The sequence below is a fragment of the Pteropus alecto genome, unplaced genomic scaffold, assembly GCF_000325575.1.
Source record: "Pteropus alecto unplaced genomic scaffold, ASM32557v1 scaffold177, whole genome shotgun sequence".
Lineage (NCBI taxonomy): Eukaryota > Metazoa > Chordata > Mammalia > Chiroptera > Pteropodidae > Pteropus > Pteropus alecto.
Window position 1 is genome coordinate 760110 of NW_006442207.1, and position 13647 is coordinate 773756.

General features: G+C 45.1%; 1 long non-coding RNA gene across 1 annotated transcript in view; it reads left to right on the forward strand.

Moving 5' to 3' along the window:
* Positions 1-3086, forward strand: part of LOC112470136 — a 57785-nt gene extending 54699 nt beyond the window's left edge. Inside the window, exon 3 of the long non-coding RNA XR_003042867.1 lies at positions 2985-3086. This is a non-coding gene — a long non-coding RNA (uncharacterized LOC112470136). The remainder of the gene's footprint in view (positions 1-2984) is intronic.
* Positions 3087-13647: the final 10561 nt, after the last annotated feature.

Genomic DNA, 13647 nt, shown 5'->3' on the forward strand with positions numbered 1-13647 from the left:
CCCGCGCAACAGCTGGTTGCTTTCTCCTGTCTCCCGCGCAGTGTGTGCCATATTCAAAGCACAGAATTCAGAAGATGAAAATCACGATGGCCTCCTTCTCTGGGTTTTTGGATCCTCCACCTTCCCATTCCCACTCAGCTCTGTCCTCCGCTCCCAGCCCAGAGAGCTCCCTCTTGCCTTGAGTGTGCCCCATGCTGGTTGGCACTGCATTTTTCTGTAATTGTTTGGTGCTACGATGATTTATAGAGATATTAACTTATGTTTTGTTCTCACTGTGATTGCTTTCATTCCCATCCCATTTCAAGGTGGTGGCCAAGCTTGATCCCTCCCATTGCCAGGTTTTGTGTTGCAAGGCATTATGGGACCCATGGCAGTGAGGGGGAAGCAGGGCAAGGGCAAGGAGATGATGCGGGGGACTAACCTGATTGTTGGGGCTGCCTGTCAGGATTTAAGCCCTAGCTGTCGAAGCACTTGGAGATGGAGCCTGGGTGGCAGGTGGTGCTGTGGGTGGAGTCAGGTGAGAATTAGTGGATCTGTGTGGAGGGCAGGATCTCTGTCGGTAGCTCTGAGCATGAAGCCGGGGTCCTGGTCAAAGGCCCGGTTTTGGGGTGGGGCTCACTTTGGAGGGAGTGAGGAAACCAGGAAGATCTTAGAGTGGACATACAGGCCTGGGAGTTACCTGCAGTCCTGGGAAGAGGGGAGGAGGGCAAGGCGGGACTTGGGGCCCGGAAATGGTCCTGCCCCAGCTCCTGTCTCTGGCAGGCTTGCGGGTTGTTATTCCAGGCCATGCTGGCTGGCGGCCTGGAGTCACCGCCGTCATGGTCATTGTAGTTTCAGCCTTGACCCTAGGATGACTGGAAAAGGCTAAGGCCCCCAGGCTATCAGTCAGGACCAATAACTGGTGGGTGTGACTGTTACCCCTACAAACTCGGGTGTGTAAGAAATGCCCCAATGCCTGCGTATCCCCACCCTGCTGGGCTGGTGAAGACTTCTGTCCTGATTCGGGCTGTTCTAGTCCCCTTTCTGCAAAGAGATTCAGCTCTCTCTTCTCACCTCCTGCATCATCTAGGATCAGCCACTTAATGAGCTGATGCTCCCATAGAAACCAGGACAGAGAGTTTCTGCAAGCAGCCTCTATTTCAGGCCCTGGGTACACAAGCTGCCTTTGAGCCAAGGGTGTATTCAGGCCCCGGCCACCTTCTTGCTTGCGGGGGGCGGGGGGTGGGGAGGGGAGGCAGTGAGAAAAGTGTAGCAAGAACAAAATGCAGGTTAAGGTTTCCATAAATTGCTTTGTAACCCAGCATTAGGCATTCTGGACATAATGATAGGAGTTTCATAAATTCATGCCAGTTGATTGATAAGTCAGGCTCCCCCGCCAAAAAAAATCCTCTAAAATTACAGAAAAAGGAAGCCTTGCGTGTGTGTGGTTTTGTTGTTGTTGTTATTTTGTTTTGTTTTGGCGAGCGGAAGACCTGAGAGTCTGAAATGCTATTTACAGAGATTGAATTCAACTTGTGCTGCCCAGAACTGTCTTAGAGACTATGGGTTGGTTAAAAGGTTTATAATTAAGTTATCACTGCATCATCATTTTGGGTTCCAAAACTGAGAGATCTTCAGCCCCCTCTCCCCTCAAAACCCCCTCAAATCTACCACTAAATTACAGTCAGCCCAACATTGATTTAAAAGAACAGCATGAAATCATTTATCAGGCATCGAGCCCAACAAATCTGAGCCGTTTATTCCTTAGTCCTTTAATAGCTAATTACATGCTGCATAATGTAAAAATGCAGCAAGGCCCCATTAAGAATAAATCCAATTGTTTGCAAGGCACATTATAGAAATGCAAGTTTGGCATTCTCCCACGGTCTGTGACTGTTCTCGGCAAGTGAAAAACCTGGAAATAGAACCACTGTTTTTATAACAACCCTATTGCCTTTAATGACCCTGTTACCTTTAATGACCATTTTCTCCTCTTAAGTTCAGCAAAGTGTGGAAATATCGCTGTGCTCTTTGGTGCAATTTTCCTACTGTAATTTTTTTTTTTTGTCCTTAAAAGCCCCGAGAAAGTGCATTTTTCTATGTACTTATTTGCTACTGTCAAAAGAGAGCAAAATTCATGGAAAAACTCAACTGTCAATTGCCAACAAATATGCAATTATTTCAGGCTCGTGTTTTAAGCAAAAATGGTTTTCGTGGCAGAAACTTGCTTCTGTTTTGCGAACAGGGATGAGGTCTGTTTTTGCTTCTCGTCGTTCCACTTTCTCTGGGCATCTCCTGGGAACACCTGTTTTAACACACACAGGTGAATTTCCACTAGCTGGGCCGGGACGTTCGGCTGAATTAAATGCCCACTTTGGTGCCCTGTTGTGCATCCCTTAGTGACGGGGGAGCACAAAGTCATTTTGTTTCCTATCTCATAAAGCCTATCATTCCAGGACATTACACCAGGACGCTGGGCGGTAAGTGACGTCAGGGATTGGAAGGGAGGAGAAAATAGATGATCCTGTCCCCACAATAATACAGGGAAGATATATAAAGGGAAGTAAGTAGTAATATTCTTGAAAGATAAACAATTGACTGGCTGTCACAAATAACTGATGACTGAGATCCTAAAGAATGTGGCCATGATAAAAAATACATCTAGAAGTGCACACACACGTATTCTCCTGACATGTCATCGCTGTCCTCTTTGCGGGATCAAATTAGAAATACTGTTTGCTAAAGGCAATATTCTCCACTCCAGGCTTGTGAAAGCTGAGCTCCTCGTCTCCCAGGAACGCTCTGTTTGACTTTCATCTTGATATTGAATTTAAGCCTCATATTTTATGATGAGTACATGCAGCCCTTGGCCCACCTGGTAATGACTACTGCCTCCGCACTGGAAGTCTCATTCACCACCGGGGCTAGGAGCAGACTCATCTGATGACTTGGACTTCGGTATTAATTAACTGAAATCTTTCTCTGGTTTGAACAGCCCTTTACAGAATTCTTCCTGAAGCGCATTCGCTTGCTTTGCTGTGTTGCCTGAGTTAAGAATTCATCATGGACAACTTGAATCCCTGAAGGCGAGAGGCTTCCTGTGGTTCTGCATGACAGAGAGGGCCATACCAAGATCAGCAGGTGGGAGCTGCCGGGTTCCCAATGTCAGTTCCCCAGGGGGTGACCTCCCTATCCCAAAGAGCTCCCCGGGAATAGCAAAGCTGGGCTGCTTGGGAGGTGGGTAATGAGTCCTGCATCATGGGGGAACCATTGATGGGGCTGGACGAACTCTTGGAAGGGCTGCTTATCAATTGGCATCACCGAATCACACAACCCATGGTGACACCGTGACCCACCCATATCCCCTCATCCTCATCACGTTCGTGCAGGTAGACCTGACTTCCAGCCATTGGCGCCCGAGAGCGTTTTCGTGCCACTTGCTCATGCTGTTCTTGCTGGAAAGGCTGGAGAAGTAATGCCCCCGACGCCTGTGGCCTTCAACCAGTGACTGGCGGGTGTACATACTCCAGCTCTCTCAGCCTTTGGGTGGGCTAACTCTGGGGTTTGTGTCTCCATTGGCTCCCAAAGGTTCCCCAGGGGGTTAAGCTCCTGTTACCTACAGAGGTAGCTGGCCTCCTAAAGCACCATGTGCTGGGTTAGGGATGCTCCCTTCTCTGTCTCCCTTCCCCGGCGTCTACTCTCCTGTCCTTTCCGTCCCAAATGCACGGCATGGTCTTATCTCAGGGTCCGCTTCTGGGGGAGCCCCAACTAAGAGAATGACTGTTCGTTCTAGACAACGATGCCTGACAATGGGGCGTATTTGAAATCGGGACTGGAGAACATGGTCCGGAACTACCAAGCCCCATATTGTGAGGGGCCTTCTCAGCCCCGAGAGGAACAGAAATAAATCCATATCTGCTGTCCCGGCGCCATTTGCATTTTCGCAACTGGGCCCCTGTTGGCCCCACCATCTGTCCCGCTGTGGTCTGCCCTCTGCCGTCACACCTGTGTCCCAGGAGATGCTGCCCCGGCCTTGTTTCTTAGGACCCTTCTCCATCTTACACCTCTATTGCTTCAGAACGAGGATCCCACGCTTGGCACCACACACCTTCTGGTTGCTGTGCGCCAACTTCCTGTTCTCGGACGTTCCTGAGAGTGAACCTTTGCCACTCAGGCTTTCTCTTGCCATCATTTCTGGCCATCTCCCATTCAGTTGCCAGGTCGCAAGGCCAAAGAAGCACTGTTCTGAATGTCGACTTTTATTTTTTGTTGTACGTTTAAGGACAGAAGCGTTAGGAGACTGAGGTGAATGTGTCCTGGCCTCCACTGGACGTGAATACATTTAGATTTCGTGGTGTTTGCCTTCTTATCTAAAAGCGCAGGGTACGAGTCTTAGAAGTCTGGTTAATTGACGCTTCTCAGTGCTGAACATCCGTGAGTTCCCACGTTCTAAGTCTGAGGATGTTTCTGTGTGTATGAACGTCATGGGCGATGCTTGTCTCTGCGTGTTTGCGTAGCACAAACAGCCCCGAGTCAGCTTATCTATCGTTCAAGAACTGGGGGAGAAACTCGAATCAAACACAGTAGGTCAACGGTAAATGCCGTGTGACGTTGCAGGTAGCGCTCAGAGCCTCGCCACTAAAATGTTCGGGTGGCACGTTTCTGGCTGTTTCTGCCCTCCTTCCGTGGTACCCAAAGCGGGCCTCCTTCACTTCTGGTACATTAGAGTGGGAAGAACTAACTTGTTCACGTCATGATTTACGGCCCTTTAAATGTCCCCCTCATTCTAGGCTGGAAGAGGACCAATTTCTCCTACGAGCTAGTTAGTCTCTCCCACGTGATGTGCCTTGCCTGTCCCCCAAGAGTCCTACTGGAGGCGTGGACTTCAGCATATTGACACCGTCCTGGGGAGGGGGGCGGCCCTTCGTTTCCGGTAGTTGGGACGAAGGTTTCTTTAGTCATTGGGTAGAAGGTGTGCAGGGGGCTGGTGGTTTAGACCTGTAAACACAGCATAAAAGGACATGTAAAAAATCCCTTCCCTCCAAGGCAACTCTTTCCTTTTGTGTGTGTGTGTGTGTGTTGTTGGGCTGACCCCATGTCAAACATGGCCTTTTCTCTTCACATCCTATCAGAAACGATTTTCCATGTTTCTATAGCAACTTCACAGTGGTTCATTTAATGGCTGCAAAATCTCAGTGTGCTGATTACCCCCACTTCTTGGAGGTAATTGAGGGGGATTCCAGTCTTGGGCTACTGTAATGAACATCTTCACGATGAAAACTTTTGCTTTGATTTAATACTCCCTAACCAAGTAGTCTAGGAGGAGAAGTATTGGGCCAATCAGTGAAGATGTTCCTCTGGCTTTCGATAAGCATCTCTACATTGCTTTCTAAAAGGGCAATGTACTCTGTGAGTCAGTGTACTCTGCCATCCCAGTGGGTGCTATGCAGCCTGTTAGACCCACGTGTGCAGAAAACAGCCTATAAGGATCCCCAGCTCCCTCTTCTTAAAAATCATCTCTATCCTCTTGAGGAAGAGTTAGAAATGTCATCTTCAACCAAAAAACCCTGGCGTTACAGGCTACCTCACAGAGACCCGCAGTGCTCCCAAAGGGTGAATGGCGACGGCCATGACATGCCCTTGGGCCCGAGGCACTGGCTGGCCTCTCACGTGCATTATCTGCTTAGTTCTTATAACAGCTCTCCAAGGTTGGCATTTATTATCCCCGCTTAAAGATGAGAAAACCGAGTCTCAGAGAGGAAAGTAACTTGCTTCGGATGTCAGAGCCAGAATCGGAATTTTGGTCTACCTTGTTTTATAGAAACAAAAAATTATGATGTTAGGCTATTTAAATGTGTGGATGAAGGAAATACCACGAAGGTCATTGTCAGCTTCAGTGCATCTTTGAGAACAAGGACTGGGGCTGCGGCTGTGGGGCTGAGACAGGCTGAGGGTCAGCCTGGACCAAATTCAGTCTAGACCTACAAGCTGAGGTGAAAAAGAGATTCATGGGCACATCGTCACAGAGTATGGCTGACCAGGGCAGGGCAACATCAGCTAATAATTCGCAAGTGCTGTAGTGCTAAGTGAATCTCTAATTGGTGAAGTTTACCTAGTTTGGGGAGTGAGGGAAGGCTTCCTGGAGGAGGTGGTGTTTCAGCTGCAATTCAAAGGATAACATTAACTAGAAGAGAGGGGTGAGAGAGATGGGGAGACCATTCTAGCAAGGGGAAGAGTGTGTGCAAAGGCCCTGTGGCTGGGGAGAACTTGGCACTTGAGAAACTGAGAGAAGGCTTGTGTGGCTGCCGTGCAAAGCGGGCAGCCTGGTGTCCTCATTGGTACCGGCTTCCAGAGGTAGGAAGTGCAGGGGCCGCAGGTGGTGATAAAAGCCCAGGCTGGGAGGGTGAGTCATTGGAGAGCACGTTACACACAGTCCTCTGGCTTCCCCAAACTCGTTTCCACCCTTTTTCCAGTTCAGGAGGTTGGAGAGCTGAACGCCAGGTTCCCTGACAGCTAGCATTCTGGACGCGAATCAGGGCCTGCCAATTGGACACAGGTGTGCAAGATTTAGACAGGAGTAGCGTGGCAGAGGCCTCCTTTTTGCCCCGTTAGGCTGTTTTCTGATGATGAGGTCGTGGAAATGTGAGGATTTCTGCAGTCGTGTTGCGAAGCCCATGCTCTAGCCTCCTGGTTCTGCGGAGGTCATTGTGGAGGCCACAGCAACAGCAGCGGTGACCTCACAGGGCAAAGGTCCCTTGGTGGGTCAGTTCTGTTTGTGTGGGAGTCATTCCTGGAGGCCAGCCTCGAATGACTCCTCTAGCCCTTCCCCTAAAGTGAGGGTCTAATTCCCGGTCTAATTCCTGGAAGTCTCTTCCAGGTAAAATGCTACAGGGGATGCTGCCGAAGCTCCATCCCCATAGCACCTGGGCTCACCTGCAGCTGAGGCACAGTTCCCAGCTTCCCCCGCTGAAGTGCCTGGGCCCACCTTGTTCTCTGATTGAGGGCTTTTCCCGTTCCTCATTCGTTCTGCTAAGTGCAGGCAGGGGCTGTCCGCAGGGAGAAAGGCGTTCACGTCCCGGGCGACTTTCAGCCAGTGGGCGGTGGGATTCGTCAGGCAAGTGCCCAGCTTGCTGTCCCTGGGGGAGGATTCCAGGACACGTGCCACGTGATTTCTCAGAGGGTCCCCAGTGAGACTCACAGTGGGACCCACTCGTTACTACACCCTTTATTCTTCTCCCTATTCTGTGTCATTTTCCCCACTTCCTCACTTGCATTTCATGAGGTCACCTCCCAAGCAAACCACCTACACCTCAACCCTTACTCCAGGGTCTCCTTTGACTCAAGCCAAGGCCAATAAATACCTATTGTAGTTTATTCTGATTACTTTTTTGTATGTTCCAAATCTGACTAGGAGAGAGAGGCACGAAAGACTAATTTACAGACCCAGATATTGACACTTTTTAACCAAGTCAAACGTATGCCAGGCAATCACATCATTTTCAGCCTCTTAGTAACAAGACTGGTATCCTAACACATTAAAATGAACTGGAGTTGTGTATCCATGCATCCATCTCTTCATCCGGCTAGCCAGCCAGCAGTCATTTAGCAAACCTCTGCTCATGCCCAGCATTGTGCTAGCATTTGAGGAGAGAGAAACTAATTAGACTGCCTGCCTCGTTACACTAGGTGTGATTAGATCCTACGGCACCTGTGCTTCTGCCATTTTGAATGCCACTCTGTTTCCTGCACACAATGCCGTTAGCTCGGCCATATAAACTCAACACTAATGCCAGCTAGTGGTCTTATCTTATAAACATCCTAATCATAACATTTCATCTACCCTGAAAAGTGTCTCCAACATTCCAACCGCGTCTCTATTTTATTAAAACGCACTGTATTAAGACACTGCTTCTCAGGAACTAAATTTAGTTTGAGAAACTGCCCTGAACTTGGAGTCATTAAATGTAGCCTTTTTTTCTACGTGTATATGACAGAGAAAAATTCTAGCCAGCAGTGTCTATATTGAAAATCCTGCATTAGATTGCCATCAGTTGCTAATAATACATCATAATTATTCTTATAGGGTTAAGCTTTTCTCTTTTCTCTTCTACCTGCCTTGCTGAGATAACCTCTAAGGATGTCCTGAAAGATGGTAGGGCTGGAATTCAAAAGCTTTCATGACAGCTGAGCTCTCCATGCAATTCATTATGTTGAAAAGATGGGCAAGAGAGGGTTGTCTGCAAAGATAATGACCATGCAATTTCCAGTTCATTTTCCTTGCAGCCAGATCTTGGAGGCAGCCCATGAACCAATTTCATCAAGCAGACCCTGCTCATCTCTCATCTGCTATGTTGGGAAAGAGGTTGTGTCTGGCTCAAGCAGGAACAGGCTGAAATCCTGGTAGCATGGGCAGGGGAGGAGGGGAGGGGATAGACAGGTGGCTGGGGACACAGAGCAGGGCTCGTCTTCAGAGTGCTTGGTACGGGGGGTCTTAGGCGAGGTTCTGGCTGGCATCAGTGTCAAAGAGGCTCCATCCAGAGGGTAGACAGGGAATAGTAGTTGATGCCCAGCTCAGGCCACAGTCCTCTGTTTTCTCTGTATTCCTAGCTTTGAGCTCAGAGCCAGGCAAAGTAAGAGCTCAATAAATGTTTATTATCTAACTGAGAAAGCGCTGGTATGAGATTACATGCAGTAGGGAAATCAGTCACGCATGGTTCCCATGGGAAATGAAGTCCTGTTCTCCAGTTCCTGTTTATGGAGTGAGATTCTCGGTAGGAGTATTCGAGCCCGTTCGCACCATCAACACCGGACTATCTATTGAGAGGACCATCTTCCATGTGTGTGTGTGGTGGACATCCCCAGCGTTGTCCAGGAAGGGACCGAAGACTTCCAGGGCCTGGGAATCTAGCTGCGTCTCTCATTACAGGCTGAAACCAGTGAAATCCTGGGTGGCCCCCAAAGGGAAGGCAAGCCAAGCTTTAAACACAAAGGAGGTGGTTTCTTCCAATTAGAAGGTGGCAAATGTCACACATGCCATGTCTGTTGTGCAGGTTTTCATTCACACTTTCAAGGCTGTTTCATTTTCTTTCCCAGCCCTGCTACCCTCCTTCCTTTGTCCCCCTTTCATTTGTCACCGTGTGCCCTTGGCAGGTACTCAAGGTTATGGTCACTGCAGGAAGAGTGGCCTTGCCTGATTACAGTAAGGAAGAGGAATACTAAAAAATTATAGAAACTAGCATGACAACGTAAATTAGAAGAACTGTTAAATTATAAGCATTTGAAATCTTCTGCGGGCTCACTTCCCTCAAAAAGAAAATAAAAGAGTATTTGCTTGCTTGGCCAATGGCAGGGACCATTAATTATCCCTCTAAATCAAGTGTCTGCTTTCTCCTACAGTAAAAGTACCCCCAATTTTAACTGAGCACAAAACCACTTAGAATAAAGACTGCCTTTCCTAGTCTCTCTTACAGTTAAGTCTGGACATGTGACTAGACTCTTGTCATTGAGATCCAAATAGAAGTGGTGTGTTCAACCTCCTTGTTTCTTTTTCTTTCATTATTAAAAAAAAATTGAAGTATCATTTACATACAGATCTTAGCTATATTGTTCAATGAAATTTGACACTCCAATCGAGATAAAGAACATTTTTAATACCCATGAAAATTTCTACACCCACTTTTCCTATTAATCCTCTCTCCATGCCTTAATTTAGACAAGCTCCCCATCCTGACCCAACTGATCTTGAACTTCATATGAATGCAGTTATACAGTATGTATCCTTTTGTATCTTGCTTCTTTCACTCACACGATGTTTGAGATTCAACCCATGTCGTTACTTGTATCAATGGTTCATCCCTTTTTATGGCTGAGTAGTGTCCTATTATATAGATGTATCATATTTTACTTGCCCATTCTCCTGTTGATGGACTTTTGAGAGGTTTCTGATTTTGAATTATTAGATTAAGACTGTTGTGAACATTCTTGTACAAGTCCTTCTGTGCACATATGTTTCCATTTGTCTTAGAAATAGGATTACTGGGTCAGTGGGTAGGGGTGTGTTTATAAGAAATTGCCAGAGTTTTCCAAAACGGTTATCCTATTTCACACTTCTACCAACAATGTATGAGCATTTCAGTTGCTTCATGTTTTCACTGACATTTGGTATTATCCATATTTTTAATTTTAGCCCTTCTAATTGGGGTAAATTGGTATCTCACTGTGGTTTCTGTGGTTTTCATTTGCATTTCCCTGTTGTCCAATGATTTTCAACACCTTTTCACATGCTTATCACCTATTCATATGCATTCTTTTGTGAGATATCTATTCAAGTGTTTTGCCTACTTAAAAATTGTACTGCTTGTATTTTTTTAAAAACCTAATTTATTAAGGTATAATTTACATATAATAAGATGCATCTATTTCTAGTGTAGGGTTCAAATAGTTTTCACAAATGCATATACCTCTATAACCACCACAAGAAAGATGTGGAATATTTCCACCATCTCACAAAGTTCTCTAAGTGCCTCTTTGCAACCAATCTTCATCTTCCCTTTACGCTTTCATCCTAGGCAGCCACTGATGTGATTTTGCCATTATAGATTAGTTTTCCCTTTTGTAAAACTTTAAATGAATGGAATCATACATTTTTACCCTTTTGTGTCTGATTTTTTTTCTCAGTCTATTGTTTTTGAGTTTTATCCATGTAATTGCATACATTAATATATTTTTCTTTTTATAGATGGGTAACATTCCATTGAATGGACATGCCACAATTTGTTTATACATTCACTAGTTGAAGGGTGGTGGGTTGATTCTCAGTTTGGGGCTATTTCGATAAAGCGTCTATGAACATTTGTGTATAAGTCTTTATGTGGATATATGTTTTCATTTCTTACACGAAAACTAGGACTTGAATTACTAGGTTACATGCTTAACTTTATAAGAAACTACTATACTTTTTTCCAAAGTGACTGTACCATTTTATTTTACCACCGCCGATGTGCGAGAGTTCTATTGTTCCATGTTCTTGCCCACGCTTGGTATTGCCAATTATTTTAATGTTAGCAACTTTACTGAATATGTAGTAGTTTTAATTTGCATTTTCCTGTGACTAATAATGTCAAGCACATTTTCATGGACTTATTTACCATCCATATATCGTATTTTATGAAATAGCTCTTTAAACCTTTGCTCCTTCATTTTTTATTGGGTTCTCTTTTTATCGAGTTGGAAAAATTATTTATGTATTCTGGATACAAGTTCTTTATCAGATATATATTTTTTTCATTATTTTCTTCAGTCTATGGCTTGCTTAACAGTGTTTTTCGAAAGAGAAGACGTTTTGATTTTGATACAATGGAAGTGATCAATATCCTTTTTAGTGGTCTATACTTTTTGTGTGCTCTTTAATACCTTTGCCTACCTCAAGTTTGTGAAGCTCTTATCAAATAATTTCTCTTAGAAGCTTTATTGAACTTTGCGTATGAGATAAGGTAGGGCCAGGGTTCATTTTATCCCCTCTGCATGGATGTCTAGCTGTACCAGCATAATTTGGTGAAAGGATTCCCCCAACACCTGCTGCCACACACACATTGAATTGCCTTAGTGTCTTGTTAAAAATAAGTTGTCAGCATGGATTTGGATCAAGTTCTGGACTCTCTATACTGTTCCACCGATATCTTTGTGTTTAGGCAAATACCACACTAACTTGATTACTGTGGTTTTATGGTAAGTTTTGGTATCAGTAGTGTGAAAGTTCCAAAAATTTTCCCCCCAAATTATTTTGGCTAGTGTAGGTCCTTTGTATTTATTTCTCTATAAATTTTAGAGTCAGTTTTCAATTTCTACAAAAAAAAGGGGGGGATTTTTGTTGGTATTGTTTTGACTATGGGAAGAATTGATATTCAAACAATATCTAATCTTTATAATCCATGAATATGGTATATCATTTCACTCTTTTAGGTCTTCTTTAATTCCTCTCAGCAATGTTTGTAATTTTCATTGTAGAAGTGACACATGTCTTTTGTTAAATTTTCCCCTAAGTACTTTTAAAATGCTATTGTAAGTATCAGTCTTTTTAAAAATTTTATTTGACAGTTATTTGTAGCTAGTATATAGAAATATAACTGATTTTTATATATTGTCCTTGTATCCTGTGATGTTGCAAAATCCACTTGTTAATTTTAGTATCTTTTTAAAGCTTCTTAGGTGTTTTTATATAAATAATTAGGTCATCTGCAAATAAAGATCTCGTGAGATCTTCATTTTCTCTGAGTTGTGGGTCAACTTCATGTGCACCTCTGAGGTGAAGGGTGTTAGCTTTTCCTGTAGATCATCCATAGTATTAAGTTTGAAAAGTATGAATGACAAATATAGATTTTAGTCTGTCCCCATAGGCTCTAGTTCATCCTACGATTCCAGTTTGTCCTTGTCTTCATCCACATTCAGTTCTCCTTTCTGACTACCAGTCTGGCTGACCTCCAGTGATTTCAGGCTTAATGCTAGTTACCGAGGCAACAGCTTGTGGGGACTGTTCCACCAGCTCCCCATATTGTGTAAGGTCAAACCCATGAGATAAATCCCTGATTCTGTACTGAGGGTCGTAGTTCTGTTTCTCTGATCGACTCTGACTGCTACACAGATGACTAGGGCTAGTCTGGTTCCTCCTCATTCCTGGAAAATCTCTCCCCTCAGGACATGCCACATGTACCCAGACCAGCTCCCCACCCTTTCTCAGATAGGGACACTGCCTTGGCTCTCTGCCCACCTATGAAAAGCTCTTTTCTTTCTGTAATTCAGTCATCAAGACTTCCTTGCAACCTTCACTCTTTGCTAGACCCATAGAAAAGTATGGTTTTAATTTTTTTTTGTCCAAATTTTTCTTGTCGTTCCCACAGGATCAAGTATTTTACATCCTTCTATGTCATAAACAGCAGCAAAACTAGAAAGTGTCCTTAAAGGGCAGGCGTGGGCCCTTCTCATTCCTTTTTCTCTTTTCTGGGGCCGGGAACACACATTGTGTCCGGTACTACGGAAGCTGTCTTAGACCTGGCAATAGAGAACCCCAAACTGGGGCACTGGGAAGACTGGAAGTAATGAGAGAATTGCTACGCTTGCGCTGGAGGGCTGACTGCCAGAACTCGATATGGGAATCTAACACCTTGAGTGTTTAAGCCACTGATACTTTCCATTTTCTGATTCGTGCAGCCAACCTTGTTTCTAGAGAATAGAACTGGCTACTGGGATTTCGCGAGGCTATTCAGGGCAGGCAGAGGAGAGGAGAATGACGGAGCTGGGAGCAACCCAGAAGGCTCTATGAAGACAAGCTAGTTGGGGAGGGGGCAGGAGGCCAAGAAAACTAGTGCTAAGGCTGGGTCGGCTGTCGCAGAGGGAGGCTAGGAGATGTGTTGAAGAGAATGTAGATTATTTTTAGGCAGCCTTGCTATGTGTCACGTGATGTAACTTCCCTTCTGCTACTTCCTTAAGAGTCTTTCTGTATAGATCTATGTTTCTTTTCAAAGCTTTCAGGAGTTGGATTTGGGTTTTTTGGATGCAGCCCTGTGCTGAGGCAGGCCTGGAAGAGACCCAGTTTTAGTTAGGTCCCAGCAAATAATCTGAAGAGAACCCTAGGGCTGGGGATGGTTTTGTTACTGAGAGTTCCCTGAGGAG